Source organism: Copidosoma floridanum, unplaced genomic scaffold (genome assembly GCF_036245765.1).
Source record: "Copidosoma floridanum isolate Cflo_tuat_1 unplaced genomic scaffold, Cflo_Japanese_pri ptg000007l, whole genome shotgun sequence".
Lineage (NCBI taxonomy): Eukaryota > Metazoa > Arthropoda > Insecta > Hymenoptera > Encyrtidae > Copidosoma > Copidosoma floridanum.
Window position 1 is genome coordinate 15,679,078 of NW_028321884.1, and position 23,523 is coordinate 15,702,600.

Genomic DNA, 23,523 nt, shown 5'->3' on the forward strand with positions numbered 1-23,523 from the left:
GATATGTAAGTCTAATGGAAGCAGCTTGGAGACTTTAAGAATATCCAATTTGTGGTAGAAGTCTTACAGTTGTAAATCTAGCTGTTCATCTTGAAAATAAACAAAAACTTATACTTGAAGAAAATAATATCAAAAATGTAATAAAAAATTATCAAACACCCCTTACAGCTTGATTTGAATTAAATAAAGTAGATAATTTTGCAAAATCGCTAAAATATATTAACATTCCAGAACATTACATTTTTTACAGTAAACTTAAAAATTGGAAAAAAAGGAGAGTTACACTGAAAAATATTGCTGTAGGTAGATTAAACATAGTATCTCCGAAAGATCATGAACGCTTTTTTTTAAAACTTATTTCAAATAAATTACATGGGGCTACATTGTTTGAAGACGTTAGAAAACATAATGGAATAACATAAAAATTTCAGGGTTACTGCAATGGCAATGGGTTTAATAGAACATGATTCTGAAATCGACAATATTTTTAAAAAGCCTTAACAATTATGTTTCCATACCAGTTAAGACAATTTTTGCTTGGTTTTTGATTTCAGAAAACATTTAAAAAGATAAAATATGGAATAATTAAAAAAAATATTTTACGGAAGACTTCGATGATGATAATAATAACTGTGCTCTTCTACATATTAATCAAATTTTGGTATCGGAAGGTTAATCAGGTGAGTCTTTTAGTTTACTGACACCAACCACTAGCAACTATATAAATAATTGCAATATTGAGGAAATATCTTTCAGTAAAAAAATGTTCGATATAATGTACACAAATTTAAATGAAGATCAAAGAAAAATTTTTAAAACTATTTGTGAACAAGATGAAAAAGTATATTTCATAGATGGTCCTGGTGGATCCGGAAAAACCTACTTGTATAAGACACTCATTTATTACTTTATTTCTAGAGGTAAAAATATTTTGTCAATGGCTTGGACAGAAATTGCATCTGTATTACTACCAAAAGGTATGACCAGTCGTAGAACTTTTCGTTTACCTCTAGACTTAGATAATATTGAAAGTGTATTTTTAGAATTTGAAACTGAAAAAAAAAATTAAGGGACGTTGATTTAATAATATGGGACGAGGCTCCTATGATTCCGAAAAAAGCTCTAGAAATCGTTGATAGAACATTGAGAGACTTGTGTAATACAAAACTTTGCTTTGGTAATAAATTAATAGTATTACGAGGAGATTTTCAACACATCCTTCCAGTTATAAAAAACGGTAATAAAACTATAATAATAGAAGAAACTATTAAATCATCATTTTTATGGAACTTCTTCAAAATTTTAAGATTACAAAATAATATCCGTTCTAGTAATAACGAATTTTCAAAATTATTGTTAAGAATTGGAGAAGGGGATATAGAAACATTTAACATTTCTAAATCCTGGATAACAGATGATGTCTGTACCAAATTATTTGGTAATTACAGCAACTGTTTTTACAATAACGTGATACCTACTTCACATAATAAATACACTTTTTTTTTAAACAATAAGATTTTAAGTAAATTACATGGGGAAACTAAAACTTATTACAGCATCGATACTGCAACATATGAAGGTGTTGATAAATCAGATGATAATATTTATATAAATTTTCCCGTAGAAATGTGAAACAACATTCATGAAGGCTTGTCACCTCATGAACTTAAATTAAAAATAGGTACAATAGTAATAGTAATTTGAAATTTGAGTATATCAGACGGATTATGTAACGGTACACGATTGCGAATTACTAAATTACTGAAGTATAACGTAGAAGGCGAAATAGTAACGGAAGAAAAAATTGGTAATAAAGTTTTCATTCCAAGAATTACATTAAGTCTCAAGGTCAAAGTTTTGATAATGTGGGATTATACTTAAAAAAACCTTTATTTTCTCATGGTCAATTATACGTGGCTTTATCAAGATGCAAAAATAAAAATGGAATTTTTGTTCAAGTCGATAGAGAAAACAGTTTAGAGATTGAAAATAAAGTTTGGAAAGAAATTTTTGAATATAATAATGTATCTAATATTCATAACATGATTTAATTATTATTTTTTTATGTATAGGTAAAATTTATTAATTAATAATACATATCATGAATGTGTATCGTGTTCATCTATTGTACCAATTTCAGCATTAATTTAAAACAAAATAGAAATGGACGTAAGTCTTCGTGGTTTCATCAGGCTTTATAAGATGACTTATAAAGTAATGCGAAACTTTTATTGTTTATATTAAGACACTCAAAATTTAACTTAAGTTTATGTACGTAAAAAGAAAAATTGTGTAATAAAGGACTACATAAGTGATGATAATATAATAATTATGCGCACCAATATATGTGTATATATTATTTGGTTTTAAAATATTGTTAACTACATACAAATTGGTTTGTAAACGTACTTAGTTGTATTAATAATGATGTTTTGCGCAACAACCCCCTATGAATCAATTGATGACTTTTAATTTCTTCTTGACGATGAAATAAATCATGGCAATAAGACAGTTTTGTCCAAAGATAGGTGAAGACGGTATGATCACGGTCAGGTTCCAAAAAAGTGGTGGTGGGAGGCGTTGGGGGCCATGAAAAAACTCGTTAGCGCCAGTGATAGGGCCATAGGGGGTAGGTGGGGGAATGTGGGATGTTTTGAGAAAAAATACTATACAATATTCCCATGTGATTTGGTAGGAATGTGGTAATAAACTTTAACACATTGACAGGGGTGGCAAAATGCAACGTTACAAAATGCTAACAAAAAAAGTCAGCCCACCAAAAACTTTATGCTTACAAAGAAACCAAGGGATCCAGTAAATTGAAATACAATTGATTGTATTTAATTTTAGCTGATTATAGTATTGTGCAGTAATCTGTAACTATTTAATTGAATATTAAAACATACATTGTTAATATCCCATAAAGCCATACGTGGTTTAACCCCCTGGCTTGAATAAAGACTTATACCATACTTCTATACTATTCATATAAAATTTTGTGGGGGGTTGGTGGGGGGGGGGCAGTGGGGGCCATGAAAAAATGTGTGGGGGGTCGGTGGGGGGCTGTGGGGGATCAGTGGGGGGGCTGTGGGGGGTTTTGGAAAAACTACAATATGTCAAAATAAGCAAGAAAATAACGAATTTTTACCTTATTTTGTGGGGGGTTGGTGAGGGGGGCGGTGGGAGGCAAATGGGGGGCGCTAGGGGGGAGGTGGGAGGTTTGTGTGGAATGCCCCACTGAGTTAACTATATAATATAGGAAGATATTCGTTAATTTACATTAGATTGTACTTAATTTTAGTTTCATTTACAGTATGCCCTAGATTTGAGAAAGACAAGTAATAATTTGTTACCGTCAGGGGTATCATTTTAAGAATATATTATATATTTAAATAACATTTTTCTTTAAATTCGATTTGAATTTTGAAATATCGCACGCAACTCCAACTTCAAACTTTGCACTTAATAGTACAGTCTACTGCTCGCCAGGTGGCAACTACTGGTCTTTAGTGAACATCGCAAGTAAAAAGGCAACATAAAGTATATAAGAAGGACTGCGTGACGACCATGGACATCGCCTCAGATCATGCATATACGTGCAATGCATGTATCACTCACTAGGTATGATTAAAGTATACGAAGCAGTGGTAGTAGTAAAGTACATATTCAATAAAAGTCACTGTACACTAAACCACTCTATTACTTTCTTTAAACCTCACCATACGCCCCTCCTATGTCTCTCTCACGCCTCACAAGTATATATAAATTGCCTATGGTCCAAGACCCAGAAATCTCTTGACATCGGGACGATCTTCAAGGTAACATCGAAAACCCCAGCAAGGTCAACTAGGTCGTAAAAAATTACGGCTCTGACATTACCCTCCTTCAACACTCTAAACTTTGACGAAGCCAGCGTACTCACTGCTCCTACGACGTCAAGGCGATACCACCTTCAACGTTCGTCCACGAAGGGACGACTTGGCCCTCCCGAAGTGACAGCGGTTACGTTTAACTACACCCCCCTTGTTCAAAGTCGCCCACCCCCGAAGGCCACTTTTAACAAATTAATAATAACAAAATATTTTCAGTCTTGCCATAATGACTTAATAGAGCTTACAATCTTAAACATAAGCATGCTTAGTAGTCAGCCCTTCTGTTTTTCTAAATAAAAACGGTAAAGAGTCGTCTTAAAGACGTTCAGGGAATCAACCTGCCTAATACTTAGTGGGTATAGTATCCCACAACCGCATAAGTCTCTGCGAAAAGGCTGATGCGTATGACGATAGCGATGCAGTGGGAATCATAAATGTTGGCCGATCACGACGCGTGGAACGGCGGAGCCCATCCGCAAATCGGGGAAGTAAGTCAAACAAGTACGAAGGCTCACCCGAGGCCAAGAATTTATAGGCAAACACAGCAAGAAAGTACTCTCTTCTAAAGCTTGGCCGTAACCAACCCAGCCTTTTATAGTACTGAGAGAGTGATGCATCCCTCCTCAACCGAAAGATATACCTAACAACAGTATTAGACAGACAATCAAGCTTGGTGGCCAGGTACCCTGAAAGACCAATGTAGACTAAGCAGGTATAATCGAAGTGGGGAACAACAAGACTCACAGCAAGAGCAGCTCTAAGTCGAGATGACAGGGTGCCATCCCGATACCGCAGACATTACAACACACCATGCACCCTTGAGCAGATTGTTGCAACGTAGGCATTTCATGAAAGGTAACTCGACAACGTCACCCCTAAGTCCTTAACCGAACTAACAAGTGGAATCACCGTCCCATCAGCCAACAAAAGAGGTATGAGAAAGAGAGAGTGTATAGCAGTGCGAGAGATTGGGGACGGAGTGTGAGAGTGTGCGTAGTAGTGTGGGTCGAGGACGAGCAGAAGCCCCTCCTGGTTCCGGACCAGCAGGATGTGGTGGACAAGTGCTCGCGGCTCGCAGGTTGTGAGGTGGAGTCGCAGTAGCGCCGTCCAGAAGACGAGGTGGAGCATTGCGTCGTGTATTGTGAAAGGAAAGAGACTGTGTTTTAGTGTTAAGTGTTTAATAAAAGAAGCAGTAAAAGGTGTTTGTTGTGTGTAAATTAATAAATTAAAAGTTCTTTCCATAGAACGGGAGAACTCCCGCGCCAATCCCCCTTTTTCAGGAGCAGAAACCCAAGAGGTGAGAGGGACAACGGTGACGAACGTGATCGAGATTTGCTAACGCTGCGTCGGTGCCTCCTTTCGTTTCAGGTCAAGAAGCAGTGTTACAAAACAAGTTGTGTAATATTAGGTTAATCTTACTACTGTATAAAGCAAATTTGCTAAAACCGTTGTAATCGCTTACCGCGAAAACTACTGAACCGATTTTGCTGAAATTTTGCACACTGATTCATGATACTTCCTAAATGGTTTAAGTATAGTTTTTATCTTAAGAAATTTAATAACAATAGCAATAAATGAGCTCAAAGTTTTGCAAAAATACGCCAGCTTTTTACTTTAGTTCAGTAAAATCTGCTAGGTGGCGTCGACATTAAATCAAGGCTACCTGCAACAGAATTAAATAAGTGTGGTTATAATACGCCAGAGCGTCCAGGTATTTCATGCATTCGTACTTCGACAGTTCAACGAGCTGCATAGAGAATGTAGATGATGGTCTTGCAGCTGGGTATCCCGGTTACGGATGACACTCTTCTGTGAGGGGGAAGGGACCTAGGCTGCCATTCACCCTGAATCTCGACGAGTGCAATCAAAAAAAAAATTAAGGAGGCTTGGGCGATTTTGAATTAAATGCTGGCTAGGTCTGAAATTCAGAGATTATATAGATAAAGTTTGCTAGATTTTTTTAGGAAAACAAAATAGGTAGGTCAACACATTTATTTTCGAGAAAATCGCTTGTGAAAATTCGTCATTTCAACACGCAACCTAACGGAACCCGAAATTCAATAGACTACCTTACCGCAATAAAAAGCTGTGGGCCCACACATTAAATTGGTACATGTACTTGAAAGTATAAAGAATCTATTATTTAAAAAAAAGAATAGGATCAACACGTTAAATTTTGAGAAAATAGCGAGGAAAACATCGAACATGAGAATTGTTTTGTTCAGGTACTTAAAGTACGCATGCGCTGTACATTCATAAACATACAAGCATGAAAATTTGAGTCTAACACAAGTATAGGTATATAATAGCAGATGAGAGCAAGAGAGTACAGTGCTGTCAGCTTTGTCGTGGCAGGGCCGTCATCTTTACACAAGGTACCTCGGGAAAACTAATAAATTTTTTAACATCGATTTTCCCAATGACTTTTCCGCGTATTATTGCTATTTTGTTAACACATGTGTATAATCAAAATGATTATAAAAAAAATATTACAAAGGATCATTTGTATGACAAATACCCCACAGGGGCCCCTCAATAGATACGACACCAAACGCCCAAGCCCCCTTAATTCCGACCGATGACATCTCCGGCATAATAGGGGAACGTGGGGCAAAGGTGGGCACCTTTTTTTCATTATTTCACTGTGACAACAATTTTGAGTATTTGATTATTGTCCAAGCGTTATTGACACGGTAAGAACCTTAACTTTACCGTGCCATACTTTGCTAAACTTTAATATATATATATATATATATATATATATATATATATATATATATAAATTTTATGCTGAAGAACGAGAACATCCAAAACTGCTCACTCGTGCCTCACCATAGGGTACGGGTGAGCAGGGGACGGGGCGCAGATGGGCACGGATAAATAATGCACCCAGTATGAAAGTGTGTTGGTTTTAAAACTAATCTTAAATCTAAGTTTATTTTGCAGTACTTACAGTATTCGTCTTAAAAATATTGTAACAAATAATATAATATACATAATTTTTAAGTATTAATCTCTTGTAATTTTAAATCACAATTCAATCAAAATATTATTGCATTTCTTTGGATTGATTCATACTAATACAACACTCAAAAGTAATATTTGAAAAATAATTAAAATAAAGAATTAGATATCGTTTTGAAAAATAATTCGTATATTTTCAATCGAGATGCAATCTTCCTCGATGCAAATATTTGAGTTAAGTACACTATCAATTGAAAGCTTTGTGTTCTTTAAACAAAAGTTTCAAACCATCACTCTTACTTTATAAACTATTTGAAAAACTACATAAAAAATCAACAAAAATAAAAATAAATAGCCTAACCTATAAAGTATGACAGCTGACAGCTAACCACATACAACTGGTATACCTATACCTACAAATAGCAGACACTCGATGCGGAACTGCTTTCTTGCTCGGGACCATATGCGACACACCTTGATGCCCATTCCCACCCTCGCAACACATATTTTTTTATTTATTAATAACTCTTTTATTACGAGTAAAGAAAAAAATAAAAAAATAGCCTGTCAAAGTTAAAGATCTAAGCTTACGAATAATATCATAGATAATTATGTAGGTCATATAAAATAAATTTGCCAAGTGAATAAGAATTTTTTTTTAGTAGGTTATCTTCGACTAAGAATTGGTAAATTTGTTTGGATGGAGAAACTATTGATGTTGTATATGTATATTAAAGAGGATTCAGCTAAAAATATGTTTTTATTTTTAATATTTGCATGCCCATTTTATCGGCTATGTCCACCTCCGCCCCACGTTCTCCTACCAGGAGAAATATCTAGTCAGAGCACAATCTGCACCATCTCTTTAGAGTTGAGTGGCACTCCCACCATCTCGCCTGGTGCAGTTAAAGAAAAATTGGGCTACAAATGTAAGCCATGGAAAACAGCTCTGAGGGGCACAGGCAGCCACAACGGCTACCTTCTTGGTCGTCGCGTCCTTAACGCGCTTACCCACATGTTCCCGTCCAACAATGAGCGGTTGGTTATCCGAGGAACGAACCAAGAACAAGATATTCTATGGTCAGTGGCGTACCTCCCTCCATCACAGTCTCCGTACATCAAGACTCCCAGGGTAAGAATCAAGCAACCCGTAGCCAGCTCTTTATCATCAGGAATAATAATAAAGAATAGCCTGGAAGTTTTACCACTGGCGCTTTTTAGGGCCATTATAAGTATTTACGATCCCTACTTAACCATCAATTTCATCGATTCTTTTTAGGATTCACCTAAGTGTAAGCTACCTTGCCAAAAGTACATTTTTACTACCATTTTTGGAATCGATTCGTCGAGTAAAAGACTATATTAACCTAAGACGAGCACTATTGAACCCAGTCAGCCATCCACTAGCAGACGTCATCTGCGGAGTTGTTCTTTGCAAGGCTGGAAAACCCGGTGACCAACGACCCTATACTACCCTCTCGACTTTAAGCATTCAACCAGTAATCACTGATCCTCTCCAAGGTCTGCGCTGGGAAAACCTATAACAGCTATGAAGAAAAAAAAAACTTAAGCCAACGGGACTGCCTCCACTGGACAAGCATCACTAACTAATCTTCCCATCTGAGATCACCAAAACAACTGAATCTGCAAACAAAAAAGGTGCTTTAGACACCAACGTCTTTGACGTTATACCGGGAGACGTTGGGGAAGAGCTCTACAACTAGCCCCAAAGCTTTGGACTTTGTAATTTTTCTCCCGATCAGTCTGGGTCTTCAACAGCAAGTCAGAGAAGATCACCCTCAGGTATCCAGGCAGTCACAATTGCTTTTCACTGCAGTCAAGAAAGAGTTAACTTAAGAAGCTCACAGGTCTTTTTTGGGGCCATCGGACGTCAAACTACCTTGCTAACAAACGTATTAGAACTTAACAAAATTGACAGAAAACAGCTTTTAGGGGTCACAAAAATTTTAAGCATGCCAAAAGCCGCAAGAGGGTGAATTAGAAGAAAAACTTCAAATGTATCTAATAAATTAAATTTTACTTAGGCGTCAAGAAACTGACGCAGAAAATTTATCGAGATTAAATCAGCAGCGTCAAAATTCATACATAAAGAATCCATTACGTGAGAGATCTGTTTTTCATTGTACCCTTATAGCAATCTCTGAAATCTTTAAAGAACCTACTTTAGATTTCTAAATAAGTAGAAAATGTATTTGTGTTTTTGTGGCAATAAAAACTTAGGGTTTAAGGTTCAGGACTTTGTTGCTCTGGTAATAAAGTTGTGAGATATGAGAAAAAAAATTTTTTTTTAATACAAATTCTTTGGGGGTTTAAAATCTTAACAGCTTTAAAAATAGCCCTTTTCGTAAATTTCACGGGAGAAACTGTAAATCAACGGCTTCTTATGGCCACTGATTATTTTATGGCATAAAGAACGCACGGTACTCTTCAGCATAATTATTTTTTTGAATTTTTACACCTTATTGTTTGACCAAACAAAATACATGGATTTTAAAAATATGTTTTTAAGAAGAAGATTTTTGTTCTGAGATGTATCAGAAATATGTGTAAAATTTCTAACTGAAAATGTTTCACATTACATGTCAACACACTACGGTGTTTTATTAAGTAAATCTCGGGCAAAGCCGAGACGGGGGGCTGCTAGTTGTTCATATTCAGTGAAGGTTTAAAAATTTCCAATAAATATTTTGAAAGCTTGAATCCCTTTTCAGCAATCAATTTATAAGTTCCGTCTTTGAGGAGACCAGTTGTATCATTGAAAGGGATCGTGGGTATCGACACCGTAACGAAGCTGGTAAAACAGCCCGCATACATTGAAGTGATAATGAATGATGTCAGATAAAGCGATATTTTAACAATTTTTAATAAAAGAAACCTAAGTTGTACATCTGAAAATCTTGTTTAGAATACAGGAGTCAATTTATTTTTATTCATAAGTATCCAATGTTCTTCAATACTTTGATTATAAGTTTTTTTTAAATAGTAAACATTTAATCAGCTAAATAGGTAGAGTTTTCTTGTTACGATTTATATAGACAGTTTTAAAGCAAAATAGTTTGTTTAGCTTTGTCACAGCAAGCAAATCTTTACTTAGCTATTCAGACGCGTGGTAGACACTTTTATTTTTAGTCCATTTACCTTCAGACAAAACGAATAAACTGTAGAAAATTTAATCACTTTACTGTCAATCCTTTACTGTTAAGCAAAACTTGTCATAAAGTAAAATATACAGTTACGTTAGAAGTCAAATGTCAAATTTATCATTTAGAACTCAAAAAATTGAATGGCATCAAAAAAAATCACAAGCCATGATTTTATGAAAGTCGTCGTTAAAATTAAAAAATTTTGAATTTTTTACAAATCAGTAATGTCAATGAAGCCCCTTTTTTCCCGTTTAAACAGAAGCTATAGCGGCGTATAATCTTATGCATACTGTAAATTTAGCAAAACGATACTTTTTTATTGTTTGAAACAATAGCAACACCAAATTTCTATAAATAGTATTTTAAATTCACTAGGCCCTGTAAAATTCTGTTTTTCGTCAGATAAATTATTCATATGTAAAATAAATTAGTAAATATGCTATTTACCCCTTAGTTTATTTAATGTTACTTTTGTAATGAATTAATCAATTAAGACACGCCCTCTCAGCATAACTCTATCGTAACCCAATGTTATTGCATGTTGTGATTTTGAACGAAATTAACCTTAGATAACGAAATATAAATCAACAAAAAAATACACACATTTTAATTTTACGGAAAAAATTTCTCGGTAGTTTACCTTCAAATTCCTGATAACAGAAAATCCACCATATTATTATTAAACCAACAGTTTATGTACAAAACTTTTTCTATCATCATTTATTGTTACAATTAAAGTACAAAAATTATACAATTACATTTGTTACTGTGTCAAACATGGTAATTATAATTATGCTGCGTAATAATTTTTTTGCGGGCTCCTACATAATAAGAAATGCTTAAAATATAATGAAAATTATTTTAAATGTTATAATTTACGTCAGTAGGTGAGTATGTCTAAGATTTTCTGAAAAATGTAGTTATTCTTAGTACGGTTATAATACTTTTTTAAACAACTTTTTTTTCCATTGTATTTATTTTAATCCAATCGTTGCATAGATTTTTTAAGCTACAACCTTAAAACGTAAAAAAATGTGCCAACGGCAGGTGGTTTGAAGAAAACCGTACTTAATGCCAAAATAAGTCTTTATTGTATACGTAAACACATAGGAGCCTCCTTCAATAAACCCGTCCCTTTCACAACTGCGGTTGAGGACATAATTATATAGCCATAGCAGCCCTAATGCTTTCACAATTTTTCCGAAGCTTTTCCCTTTCCACTCCTTCAGTTATCGATAGCTTATCTGTATTTTCTGGCACACGACAAAGTAGCTACGCTGTTTAGCCGAGGAAAAATACTCGATCTCCTTGAATATCGTGTGTCAGTACTAATGCGTTCAATGTGTATAACAGTTCACTTTGACCACCTTCTACTATGCAGTTCTGCTCATAATATATTAACAATTATCGGTACGTGTCCTGCAGATGTGTTTGTTTCACGCTTATCTTTTCTTTAATCTGTTCTCTGAATCCGGCTCTGCCCTAATGGTAAGTACATCATTTTATTGATCGAACGCACTTTTTTGGGTTTATATTTGAAATCACAAGCCACCGAATTGTAGGTGTGTGTGAGTTTTAGTATTTTACGCCGATGGTGTTTTGATAAATACGAGGCCCTTTCTTTGGCAACAAAAAAAAAAAAAAATCATAATTCGATATTAACGACAAGCTAAGAATGAGTAATAAAACACCTGTACATGTTACGCAACACGTGCTGATCAAAGTTGGAAAAAAAACATTTTTTGTTACAATTACAACGTTTATCAAACAACTTTTCTTTAGGTAAAAATTTGACTGTCTACAGAGTTGCATTTACGCAGTTTACTATATTATTGAGTAGTTTTAAACATTTAATGTTTTCTTAATCATTTACTAATTCTGAAACACTAGAACACAATTTAGAGTTGAACACGATCAATAACGTATTGCAATTAAATTTTTTTGAAGTGTCTAATCATGTTTTGAATTATACTACATTTTTACTAGCAGATAAGCAGTACGTTATTTTAAAAGTTTTTCGTTTGTGTAAATTACCAATCAACGTATTGTTACGCTTTTTTTTTTAATACTCCTTTTTGTTGTTTAAAATTTTGTTTCACTTAAACTCTAAGGTTAACAATAAGGTATTAAAAATTATAAGAAGTATCTGAAATAGTTTAGTTATTTTCTTATTATCAGCCACTTTGTTATTTTATCTGCATTCAAAAGCACTGTTTTGTACATCGTAACGAAAATATTGTCGTTAACTGTAAGTGTTTTAACTTATCGAATTCAAGTTAAATAATTGGTTAATGCCCATTAACCCACCTTTTAATAAAGAAGTAAATATCTGTATATATAATAATCTTTACTATGATAAATTTCGTTACCTTCTACTTAGAATTAAAAAAAAATTGTTTCTTGTACTATAGTACATTATTTTCTTCTTAAGATCACCACTACTTTTATAATAGTTATTGCTAAAACTGAAAGATTAATTTAAGTTTTAATTTTAGATCATATTTTCAAGCTGTATTAAAGTAGTAATGTTATTGTTTACCTGATATTCATATCAGATTTAATAAATTTACCTTTTTCTTTTTATTTTAAAAAATACTGTATTTTTTTGGAAAAAGCTCATTTGTTCTTACAATTTGTTTCGAAACATTTAAAATGAGAATATCAAAATATTACAATCGATAGTTTTACTAACTACCATTTAATTTTAAAGGGACAAACATTCAGTTTTAGGTATAAAAAATACATATTAATAAAGTAGTAGACAGACAGAGCCGAAATAATGTTGAGTTATACACTTCTCACGCATTGTTAGATAAGCGTATAAAAATTTTCCACTGTCTACTTAAATGATAATTTACAAAATATTATAGCTTAGTTTGTTATTTTGTTAATCTCGTTTTAAATAATAATACATTTGAAATTTACATGTAATTGTAGTTTTTGTAAAAAACTTTTTTTAAGATAACAATTTTATAAAAACAATTTTTTAAGACACAATCTTGAAGAGAATCAGTACACTTTATTCAAATAGTTCTTGTTACTTTTACAGTGCTACATGCATCCAAACTTATTATTTAGATACAATCAAAAACTGTTATTGCAATAGAAAATGTAGCCTTTTTCCAGCATAACCAGATTGGTTTCTGCATTTTTTGCAGAAAAAGATAATACTCCTGTAATTCATAAGCTGGATTGTATATCTAGAGAGTACAAGTCGTAAACAAAAATGTAAAAGCTATCTATGTTTAGCACTTTTTAAAACGAAATTGAAAAAAAATCATTTAATTTTTCCACTGCTACTCATTTTTGTTTATCATTTTCTGCGCACTACGAGTCATGTTCTGTAGCTGCAACTAGCTACTACGCGCAGAAAATAATCACACTGTTTTAGAAAGGGAAATTCATTAGGAAAAAGGGTCATGCCACGTTGTTCACAGAAAGTCTCTTTTGAGAATGACGTTTTCTCTTTTCTTTGTTTCGAACTACAAAACAAGTTGCTATGGCAACAAACTACAAAAAAATAAACAATAACGCTATGTTCAAATGTCTCGTGATGACCGTTCACGAGAGGAAAAGGAACCTCCTCTCCACCCTTACCCCTCTCATTCTGTAATTTCACTGACAGAATGCTTCTGTAGTGGCAAATCGGCCCTGAACGACACCTCCTCTTCTATTGTCAGATATGCAAACATCGACACAACGATCGTATCAACGACCGCTTTGCGTAAGACATTCGAACGAAGCACCTTCTTTCACAAAAGAAGCTTAACGCTTTTTTATTAAAGCGAAGGAGAGGAAAAACTAACAAAAGTTGTTTAAAATTAGTCGACTCTGTCGGGAACATGCTCCATAAAATGAACCAATGCATGCATCACGGGTTTTTAATATTTATATTATAGCACAAAGTAAATAATACAATGAGCCATTCCCGAAATCGTGACTAACACCACCACCACAACACCAAACTAATCGAACATTGACGTCCACTGCTCCCACCAATTACAATGTTTGGTGAGGCCACGTATCAACTCGCAGCAAATACAATCTACCGTATCTCCAACTCTTTAAATTCAACGGCCAATCAACTTCGACTCGTAAACTTTTTTTCTTCTACCCTACTTTGGTTGACAAAATGCTTTTTCCCCAAGTTTTCGATTTTTTGGGTGTCTTTTAATATTTCATTTATAAGTGTTCAAACTATGTAATAATCTTTCGTACGTAGTATGTAGATATGCTTACAATACAAAGATTTTTTCGCAGATGGTTTACGGGAAATTAGTATTAGTAAAGACATGTTGACTTACCTATGTGTTATAGAATCTGATTTGATCTACTTTGCACTACCGAAGATTAATTTAGTTACGCAAAAGAAAGTCTAGTTAAAAATAATAAAAATTCTAATGCTTCTATTTTTTACAAATTGAAATTTCTTAGGAACAAAAACTATTTGGGAAGAATAAAAGGTTCCGAATTGTTATTAGGAATTTTCATTTGAAGCCGCTTAGAATGGTAAAGAGTCACTAAATAATTTTTATGATGACTTTGTTTTTAACGAGAACTACGTTAATCGATAGACTTCTACTATTATTTTGGACGTACATGTTTTAATTTTATGGAAAGGGTGTGCCTGTTTTTCGATAAGTCAGAAATCTGAATTGATTTCTTGCAAAGTATAATAATGTCGTTTTTGTTTATGCCAAGTTTAGAGCTGCAACATCCTGCCTCATTTGACTGGGTATAACAATGAAAATACGATATAAGCGTGGACAACGAGAAATTTTAATGCCGCAGTTTTACGTACACGATAGGTTCCAGAGGTACACAATCGTCTCCTATTTCCAAAAACGTATTGAAAATTTTATATAGGTATGACTACTGTTATTCGAAAGCCCACACTTGCAAAAAAAGTGGAAATGGAATAGAAAATCGAGAGCTCTTTTAATTTTTCTTAGTAAACTGAGGGATGCGTTCACAACAAACAAGAAACGAGAGCTGTGACAACTGACCACTCGTTATGTAATTCCTCCATACATATGTAAGACATTACTTTTACTGGATTTTCTTACAATAAGACATGTTTCGAGTATATGGTATGAGTCCCTAAATAATTAGAGTGGAGACGTAATACAGGGCATGTCCTCGGGCATGTCCTAATTCAAAGGTATGAATGTCTTACATTCGGGACCTAATATAGTGTAAGAAAAAAAAATATCAGACATGCCTTCATGTCAAAAAAACACGATAGCTATGAATATTTGGACGATAACGTAGACTCACAGATATATTTGACACTACAACTCCTAACTAAACTCTTTGTATTGTATCCTCTTTATTCAAGTAACTCTAAGTTTTTGGTCGTAACAACTCCTGGACTTTTCATTTCTAATAATGTTAATTATTTTTTCTAGACGAGCGATTTCTTTCGAGGTTTCTCGATTGTCTAAACATGGAAAGCTATTTTTTATAACTATGCAGCCAGAATAGCTCATTTTTTGCATGTAGTTTTTCACTTTAAGTTCGAGAAAAATCTTAATTTCATTGTTACAAACATTTGCACAGCCCCGTCAAAAATAGACGAAACAATTAAACCAGCGATTATTCCAGCATAATAGAAGACTTTTTCTGATACAAGATAAACATGCTTAAAAAAAGAAATGAGGCATTGCTTTCTTATTGCATAGAACTACTCAATGTTACAAGTGGAGAATTATTTGCTTGCGAGTGATATTGATTACTGTTTACCGTCTTGCAGCAAGTTATATTTTATTTTAAGGTAGGAAGTACAAACTTTTTGGCTATAAATGTAATAAGTAGGTAGTGCATTGTGAAAAAATAGGATGTGCAATTAACAAAGCGACCGAATCTCTTGTGATTTGGTGATTTTGAAGTTTTTAGCATGTAACTGTTAGTACCTAAAGGCTGAAGTGAAAATGCACATGACTAGTTCTTATTGTGACAACGACTTCGTGTAGCATGTGCATTTAATAACAACTGAAGCCGTAAGTGACTAGATAAGCTTGATCGCTCATCTGGAGAAGGGGTATATTTTGTGCTTTATTTTAAAAGGTTTTGCAATCTACTAGGTAGCTTAAACGATGTAAATGAATAAAATATGTACTCAGAGCCTACACTGTAAAAAAGGCTGTAGTAAAATCAGTTGTTAATAGTAACTTTTTTTTCTATCCTGAGCACAGTGATTATGATATCTAAAAGTGAATACTATGTCTTCAGCATCGTAATTTCACTAGCAATGTATCGATATTACTATCCGCTATTAAAATTAATATGCTTAGCATAGGTAAAAGTAAGTCCTTTGCTCAGCATGTCAATTTTACTAGCTGCATGATCAATACAATCGGCTATTCAAATTACAAAATGATGGAGATTTAACGTTTAATATCCCGTTCTGAAATGAAAATACGTTCAATATCCCTCGGAAAAATACGAGATAATAGTAATATTGCGCTCCGATGGTAAAAGTACATTGATCCAAATTACACGAGATAGTAAGAGTAATGTCTAGTATTAAAGTTACATGCAGCTATTATTCTTGATGAGGGTAAGGGAATCTCGCATTGACTACATTGATGTACATGTATATTTTTATATACCTATATGTATACCTAATTTACGGTTCGTGCTTTGCGCTCTCGCAGTGTAATGAATATTTGTGACAAGGATTTAAAGTAAATTTATCATCAGTGTTCTTAAAAATTTGTAATCAGTAAGTATTAGGTATATTTTATATATAGCAAAAGCATTCTGGAAAGTAAACACTTTTCAGGTTATGTATCATTTCATGACATCGTCGGTATACACCTTAGTAGACCAATAGCTAAATATTTCGGATCTCTACAAATCATCACGTTTCTTAATTGTGTGTTACGATGTGTCTGTATTGTGAAGACATAAAAACATAACCGTTTTAGTAAAAATGGAACTACAAACAGTACAGTAGTGCTTCTCATATCAAAGATAAGACTTGTACGCTTGGGATAGTAAAATTACTACACGATCGCAAAAAATTTCTGAAGATTTCGGCTTCGGTGAAAATTACTTTCTTGACATTTAATTTTACTGTCCGGGAAAAACATTTTACAAACCAATAGTAAAATCCTTATACTGAGCATAGCTCTTATTTTACCTATGCTTAGCAAAGTGATTTTACTACAGCATTTTTTACAGTGCATATATGCAACAGAATTTGACACTGTTGGAATGGAAAGTATTAGGGACAAAATTTTATCAACACCATAAAGATAGCATTGTAATGGAGTTTGCTATTTTATTTGTTGTTCAAATAAATTTATTCTTGCCAAGCAGAACTATAATATGATGCTATAAAGTTGTTGTAATTTATTGTCAGTCGACAGCACGACAGATGACGAGTAAGTCAACCAAACTTACAAATTCTCGCGTACCTGCGCCTGATGAGGCTGACGCATATTGTCAGCGAAACGTTGCGCATCAATAAATCAACGCAAGTAAATTTAAATACACTTTACTTGTATTTATTTTTTTTCTCACATTTCGCCCCCAGCGGATCACTGATCACTTTGAATTTCCATGATGCTATAAAGTTACTCATTTTATCTCATTTGTGAGAGATTAAATCGTTGAGTTCTACATTAACTAAAGAAGTCCGGGTTCTATCTCAAAGAGCCTACCTGTAAAGTCGCAAAAATTAAAGCAGTTTCTAACCAAGCTTCGCTCGACTATAGTGTAACATTTTCTTCTTTTTTTTTTTACATAGCACGTAAGCACGCAAACATCGGTCGCTTTCGCCAAGGAGATAAAGCTTTTTCACGTCTCTCGCAATGTTATCTTTGGAGAATCGTGTTAGCGTACGTTCATCAAAAATGTATCTCTATCGAAAGATAGCATTTCTCGTTGATGGAGCAGTTTAAAGAGATTTTGTAAATAAATTTGATAGCAAACAACTTGCCAACCCACTGCGCTGAGATGGCTTTTGGTGAAGGTGACGATTTTAACGAGATTTACCCTTATTTTGACACTCACGCGTACGTAAGAGATGTCCATGGTACCTTTTTACACACATACCTTCTAACAGTAGATATTAAAGGTTCGGAATGGAGAACCGTATTTTAAACATTTGTCTTTAAAAAAAAAGTTTTAGTAAGCAGCATAAATGAATCGACAATTGTATTAGATATTTTTCTACAACAAAGCAAGTACCTAAGCGCACACTAGCAAGTATTATTTAGAAAGTTAGCCACAGAAACTTTAAGTAGACGAGATAACGGGTATCAATTATGAACGATAGTGATGTCATGAACGCTACACGTACAGCAGCAACACTAGAAATGGTTTTATTGTTCGTTAGTTGCTTGTGAGACTTTTCTCGTCTATCACCTAAGCAGTTATATCACATTATTTGTGGAAAATGTCCGATAATATGCAGAAACAGATGCTTGACATTTATGACCAAAATAAAGAAGATCTCAAGAAGGCTAGCCTTTCTTAATCTGGCCGTGAGGCTTGTCTGATTATGTCTTCCAGGAACGCTACCGAAGAGTCAAGACAATTGGACCTGATACCCAGCAAAGATTTATGCCCTCCATCTGTTGGCGATAAGGTATGTTCAATGAAATTTTCTTTTATTAAAAAAGGGTCCATCAGGAGGAGTTGGACTGTACGGAATTAGACAAGGACACTGTTCAGGTCATTGTAAGTATCAAAATTTTTTAATTTATACTTTTATAGGAGCGTTACGCATGAGGAAAAATCAACGGTTTCTGATTAGTTGCCTTAAGAAAAAGTATGACAGAAGTGGATTTTGCTTCATCCTCTCCACTTCGCCTCACCCACCGTGACGTACTTCCGGTCCACTCTACACCACCTAACGCAACCACACTACACCACACATTTTAAATTTTATCAATTGTTTTTATTATTCCTAATCAATTGAAACAAAAAGGCTCTTACCTACTCTGCTGCAAGCGGTCCCAATTTTAAGATCTTGAGTAGCTAAGCTGGCCATTGTTTTTCTCATGTGGATGTACTCACGCATACGTTTTTACGCACACTTGATCCCCTTCTTTTAAGTCAATTTAATAACCAACTCGTGGATCCATTTAATAATTGAACAAGTTTATCTAAAAGTAATCTCTTACACCAAAAGAAATGAGGAGGTTTATAAAGATCGTATAAATGCAATTTTACGTAGTTTTTCCACAAAGTTACATGTTTCAATGCAATTTTTATAAGTACACAGTAAAAAAGGGTAAAGTTAAAAGATCAGCAATCTTTCGAAGAATTTTTCACATTATTTCGAATAAATGTTTGATGTGAATAATACCTGTTTAAAGAAATCTATGTGTGATGAACGTCCTAAAGAGACAATCACTGGCATTTACTACTACTTTAATAAAAATAACGGTATTACAAGATGGTTTTCTTATTTTTTTAGATAAAATTATATTTTGAGCTCAATATAAACCAGAACTAAGTGTGTGAGCGTGATTTTTGAGATATTATTAGCGTAAGCAGTAGGAAGTTGACTTTTAATAATAAAAAAAAGATATGATGAAAGAGTACAGTCTTGTACTGGTTAGCCTACATATTATTAATGTAGAATCGTGCGCTTACATTTTGTTCATAATCGTTTATTTATTAAATATTAAAATATTAACTGAACCCATGCTCACTCAATATTGGTATACTTATCCGTACGATATTTGTACCACTTATGTACACAATATTGTTTCATAGAGGATATTTTTATACTTAGAATTGTAGTGTATTCCATATAATTTAATAGACGTGTTCAGTTTTGTACCAGAATATTTGCCGACAAACCTTTTCTAAATTCAAATTTGCGTCACGTTCGTTATCCTTATATCAAAGTTGAAGTAATTTTCCGATCATACGCCTTTATCATCGCGTACATTTGCAATGCCCAAGAGACTGTTTTACCATTACTCTTGTAACTTCATTTATCAATGTACTAGGAGTTTCTATTTTAACTTTTGTCTCTATAAATATTGCTCTGCGAGCATAGTAAGTTAGTTAGCGCCCCACGGCGGCAGAGAAAGCTTCTCTGCGCTTGTCTTCACTTGAGCACATTTTCATAATTTAAGCACTGTAAATATATTGTATAAATTTTTATTGCACATTTGCGTTACATTTATTTTTTTCCGTAAACCACTTCCACCTCCACACGACCGAACTGGATTGGGAGCAGCATAAAACCCTTTTCCTCGTGAACAGAACGTATAACTGTATTTTCTTTGTCTTTTTCTTTAATAAATTTTTTGGCATTTATTTTTTGTATTAGTTATCCTAAAATTAAGTAAAAAAGTCTATAAAGATTTCCAGGGAGCAGAAAAAACATCAAATTAATGAATTTTTTGTTAGAAAGTGTCGAAAATGTGCATGAAAATGGTGTTATTTAAACTTTATTTAATAAGTGAATAAGCTCTAAATAAACAGTTTCGTTGAAAATCTTTTTTTTTTGAAGCTTCGAGTCGAAAACATAGCTTAAAATAGTTTGTTCAACATGTAATTATCTTTCAATTCATGTTGGTAAAATCATATCACACCTACTGTTTGGAAAGTTGTAGGGCACAAAAGTACAAAAATTGCTTTTTAAAATTTTAATTTTACAAAATTATGAATTTAAACATTTTTAATAGAAATAGTTAAAAATTGAGAATTTGTTACCACTTATAGGGATCCTGAACCATACAGAACGATTTTTATCTTATATGAAAAATTACAACACAAAATGGTTATTCATTTCAAAATTTATTTGGCTGCTCTAGATCAAATCTTATGAATAAATGTTACTAATGACGCAAAGGACTTTGATTTAAAATAAATTTTATTTTTTCAATCCTAACTCCGATTTTTTAGAAAATTCCATTATGCAACATAAATAAACTGTTAAAACTTTTTGTTAAATTGTTACATTTTACTGTAACGCAACCAATTTTACTCGATAAAGTATAATTTTATACGAATTAAAGATTATAATAACTGTATCAACGTGCTTTTAATGATACTTACTATCAATTACATGTTTTTTTACAATTGTTGATCTTTAACTGTTTTTCAATCTTAAAAGAATTCATCTGTTTCGGCTAAATATTATGAGATACTTATTTGAATTAATAATTGTTACTTTCATCACCAATAACTGATCAAAAAAGATTATACTTGCGAATATCATGACATGCTATGCATTTGGGTGTCTGCTTGCTAAATAAAAAAATTATGGCGCTCAATGAAAACGTGTTGTTATTAATTTATACTGTTTTTTAACATCATATGTTTTTTTCTTTATGGATCTGAAACAAATATTCTAAAATACTCTTCATGTTATGAGAAATACATGTATAAATAACAAAAAATATTTTATATTTTTTGATTTTTTGGGTTCAGAATGTAGTCACTGTCGCAACTACTAGTATAATCATTAATGATTTCAATTATCTTATGCTCTATTCTCCAAGATTCCACAATTACATCCTCATTCTCATCTATACTTAAAGAAACCGTTTTTTTAGTTGACCTTAATGTGTGCCCTATAATTTCGTCAAAGCAAAAAGTGTAAGCACTCATGAGTCGTCTAGGAATGAGTGGCTGCAGAGTGTCAACAGAAATTAACGCTAAATAATGTAAATGCATTTTATCGCATACTGACGAAAAGTTTATTCTTAATCCAAAGTGTGTACAACGTTTCGGTTGTATATTGACATCTATTTTTAAGCAGAAAGTAAGCTTGCTTTTTGCTTACTTTTTGCTTGAAAAGGGCTGTCAATATACAACCGGAATGTTGTACACATTTTAAATTAGGAATGAACTTTTTGACAGTATGCCATAAAATTTATTAACACTATTCATTTTTTTGTGCTGTCGTTAAAATCAAGAAATTAAGAAAGTAACACTGTTAAGAAAGTTATACTGTTAAAAAAAGTACCTTAAACTAGGGTTTTCTGTTAGTACAAAGTGCACAGTAGGCAGTAGGATCCTTAAATGTTTATAGGTGGCAAAGTAAATCGCATTATTCGCATACATTAACGACTAAATGCATACAACGTATCGTTCCGAGATGAATACAGCACGTCAAGTGTTTAAATATAATATTTTTCAATTGTTATTAATGTATATAAAAATGTATCAATTTACGTAAATCAACAAAAAATATTCTGCAAAAGTAGAAAAATTTATTATTTAAGTCGAAACAACGAATAGAATTTGGGCAATCGTTATAAAGTACGCTACTAACAGTGATAAAATACTTGCTAAAACTACGTTATTAACATTTTTTAATCGTATTAAAATATACTCTATTAAGTTGAATTGGTTGCCATTCGGTTAAATGTAAAACATCGAGGTTAAGGTTTAAATTTTAAATTCTGAAGAGTTTTTATTAAGTAATGAATAAGTTAATAAAATTTTAAAACTCAAATTTTGAATAGAAATTTTTTAACTTTTGACACTAGGTATTACTTTGCGGTAAACAAACTAATCATAGTATCCTTTGGTAGATTAACAAACAACAAACAAATTATCATAGGACATTTTTCATATGGTACCTAATAAAGAGATACACTCATAATTAAAAAAAAAAATCTGATTAATTTTCATCATTTGTTTAGTAACAAACAGAGCAGGTGCGTTTATTTGTAAACCTATTTTTTTATGTAATCTGGTCAGAATAAAAAGCAATTTCAAGAAGATTTATCGTAGTTAACAAAAAATTTTATATCACGTTCTCCATCTACCTGTCTATTCTTGTTAATTAATACAATGCTTTTATTTTTTAGGTCAGAGGAAAATTGATATTAGTTCAGGGTACCAAGAAAAATCAACTCAACGAAGCCACTAAGACGTTTGACATCCCAGATCATTTGAATAGAGTCGAAGCAGGATGGGACTCCGACGACATCTTGTATATTTGTTTCCCTTCACGAAATGAGCCAGCTGTTAAAGTATAGACACTTAATAGTGTTTTAAATTTCGAATGATTCGTTTCCTCAGTGGAAGAAAAGATTACGTAAAAAATAAAAGGATACATTGATGTCATTCTATTAATTAATTTTTAGAACGAAGTTCTTTATGTCGCGTGTCTTGGGAGGCTGGAATTTTAAAAACGACAGATTTTCATAAAACGGAAGTTGCTTGCCAGAAGTCTCTTTTTCCTAATTCATTTTATTTCCCCCCTTACCTCGTCGCCGTCACCATCAGTCTCCTACACACTTACCCTCACCCTCTTTCCTAACCGTGTTGACGTAGTCTTTTGCACACCTCCTTTCATCACTCCCCGTTTTTCCACACCTAGCAATTCCCCTTCACATACACCAAACAATTATTGTTTTATTTGAATATAATTGAATGAAAAAAAATAGGTTAAAGAAATAATGAAATTAAAAATGGAAAAAAAAAAATAAAATGAAAATCAAAAAAAGGTGCGAAGACATGAAAAAATACAATGAAATAAAAAAAATGAAATAAATAAGGAAATGAAATTGGGAAAACTTAATAAAAAGATTAAAAAA

At 33.1% G+C, this 23,523-nt stretch overlaps 1 long non-coding RNA gene across 1 annotated transcript; it reads left to right on the forward strand.

Annotated features, from left to right (window-relative positions):
* Nucleotides 1-18,494: 18,494 nt before the first annotated feature.
* Nucleotides 18,495-22,962, forward strand: LOC149375453 (uncharacterized). The gene is made up of 2 exons (XR_016292856.1): nt 18,495-18,596; nt 22,792-22,962. It is a non-coding gene; the product is annotated as an uncharacterized LOC149375453 (long non-coding RNA).
* Nucleotides 22,963-23,523: the final 561 nt, after the last annotated feature.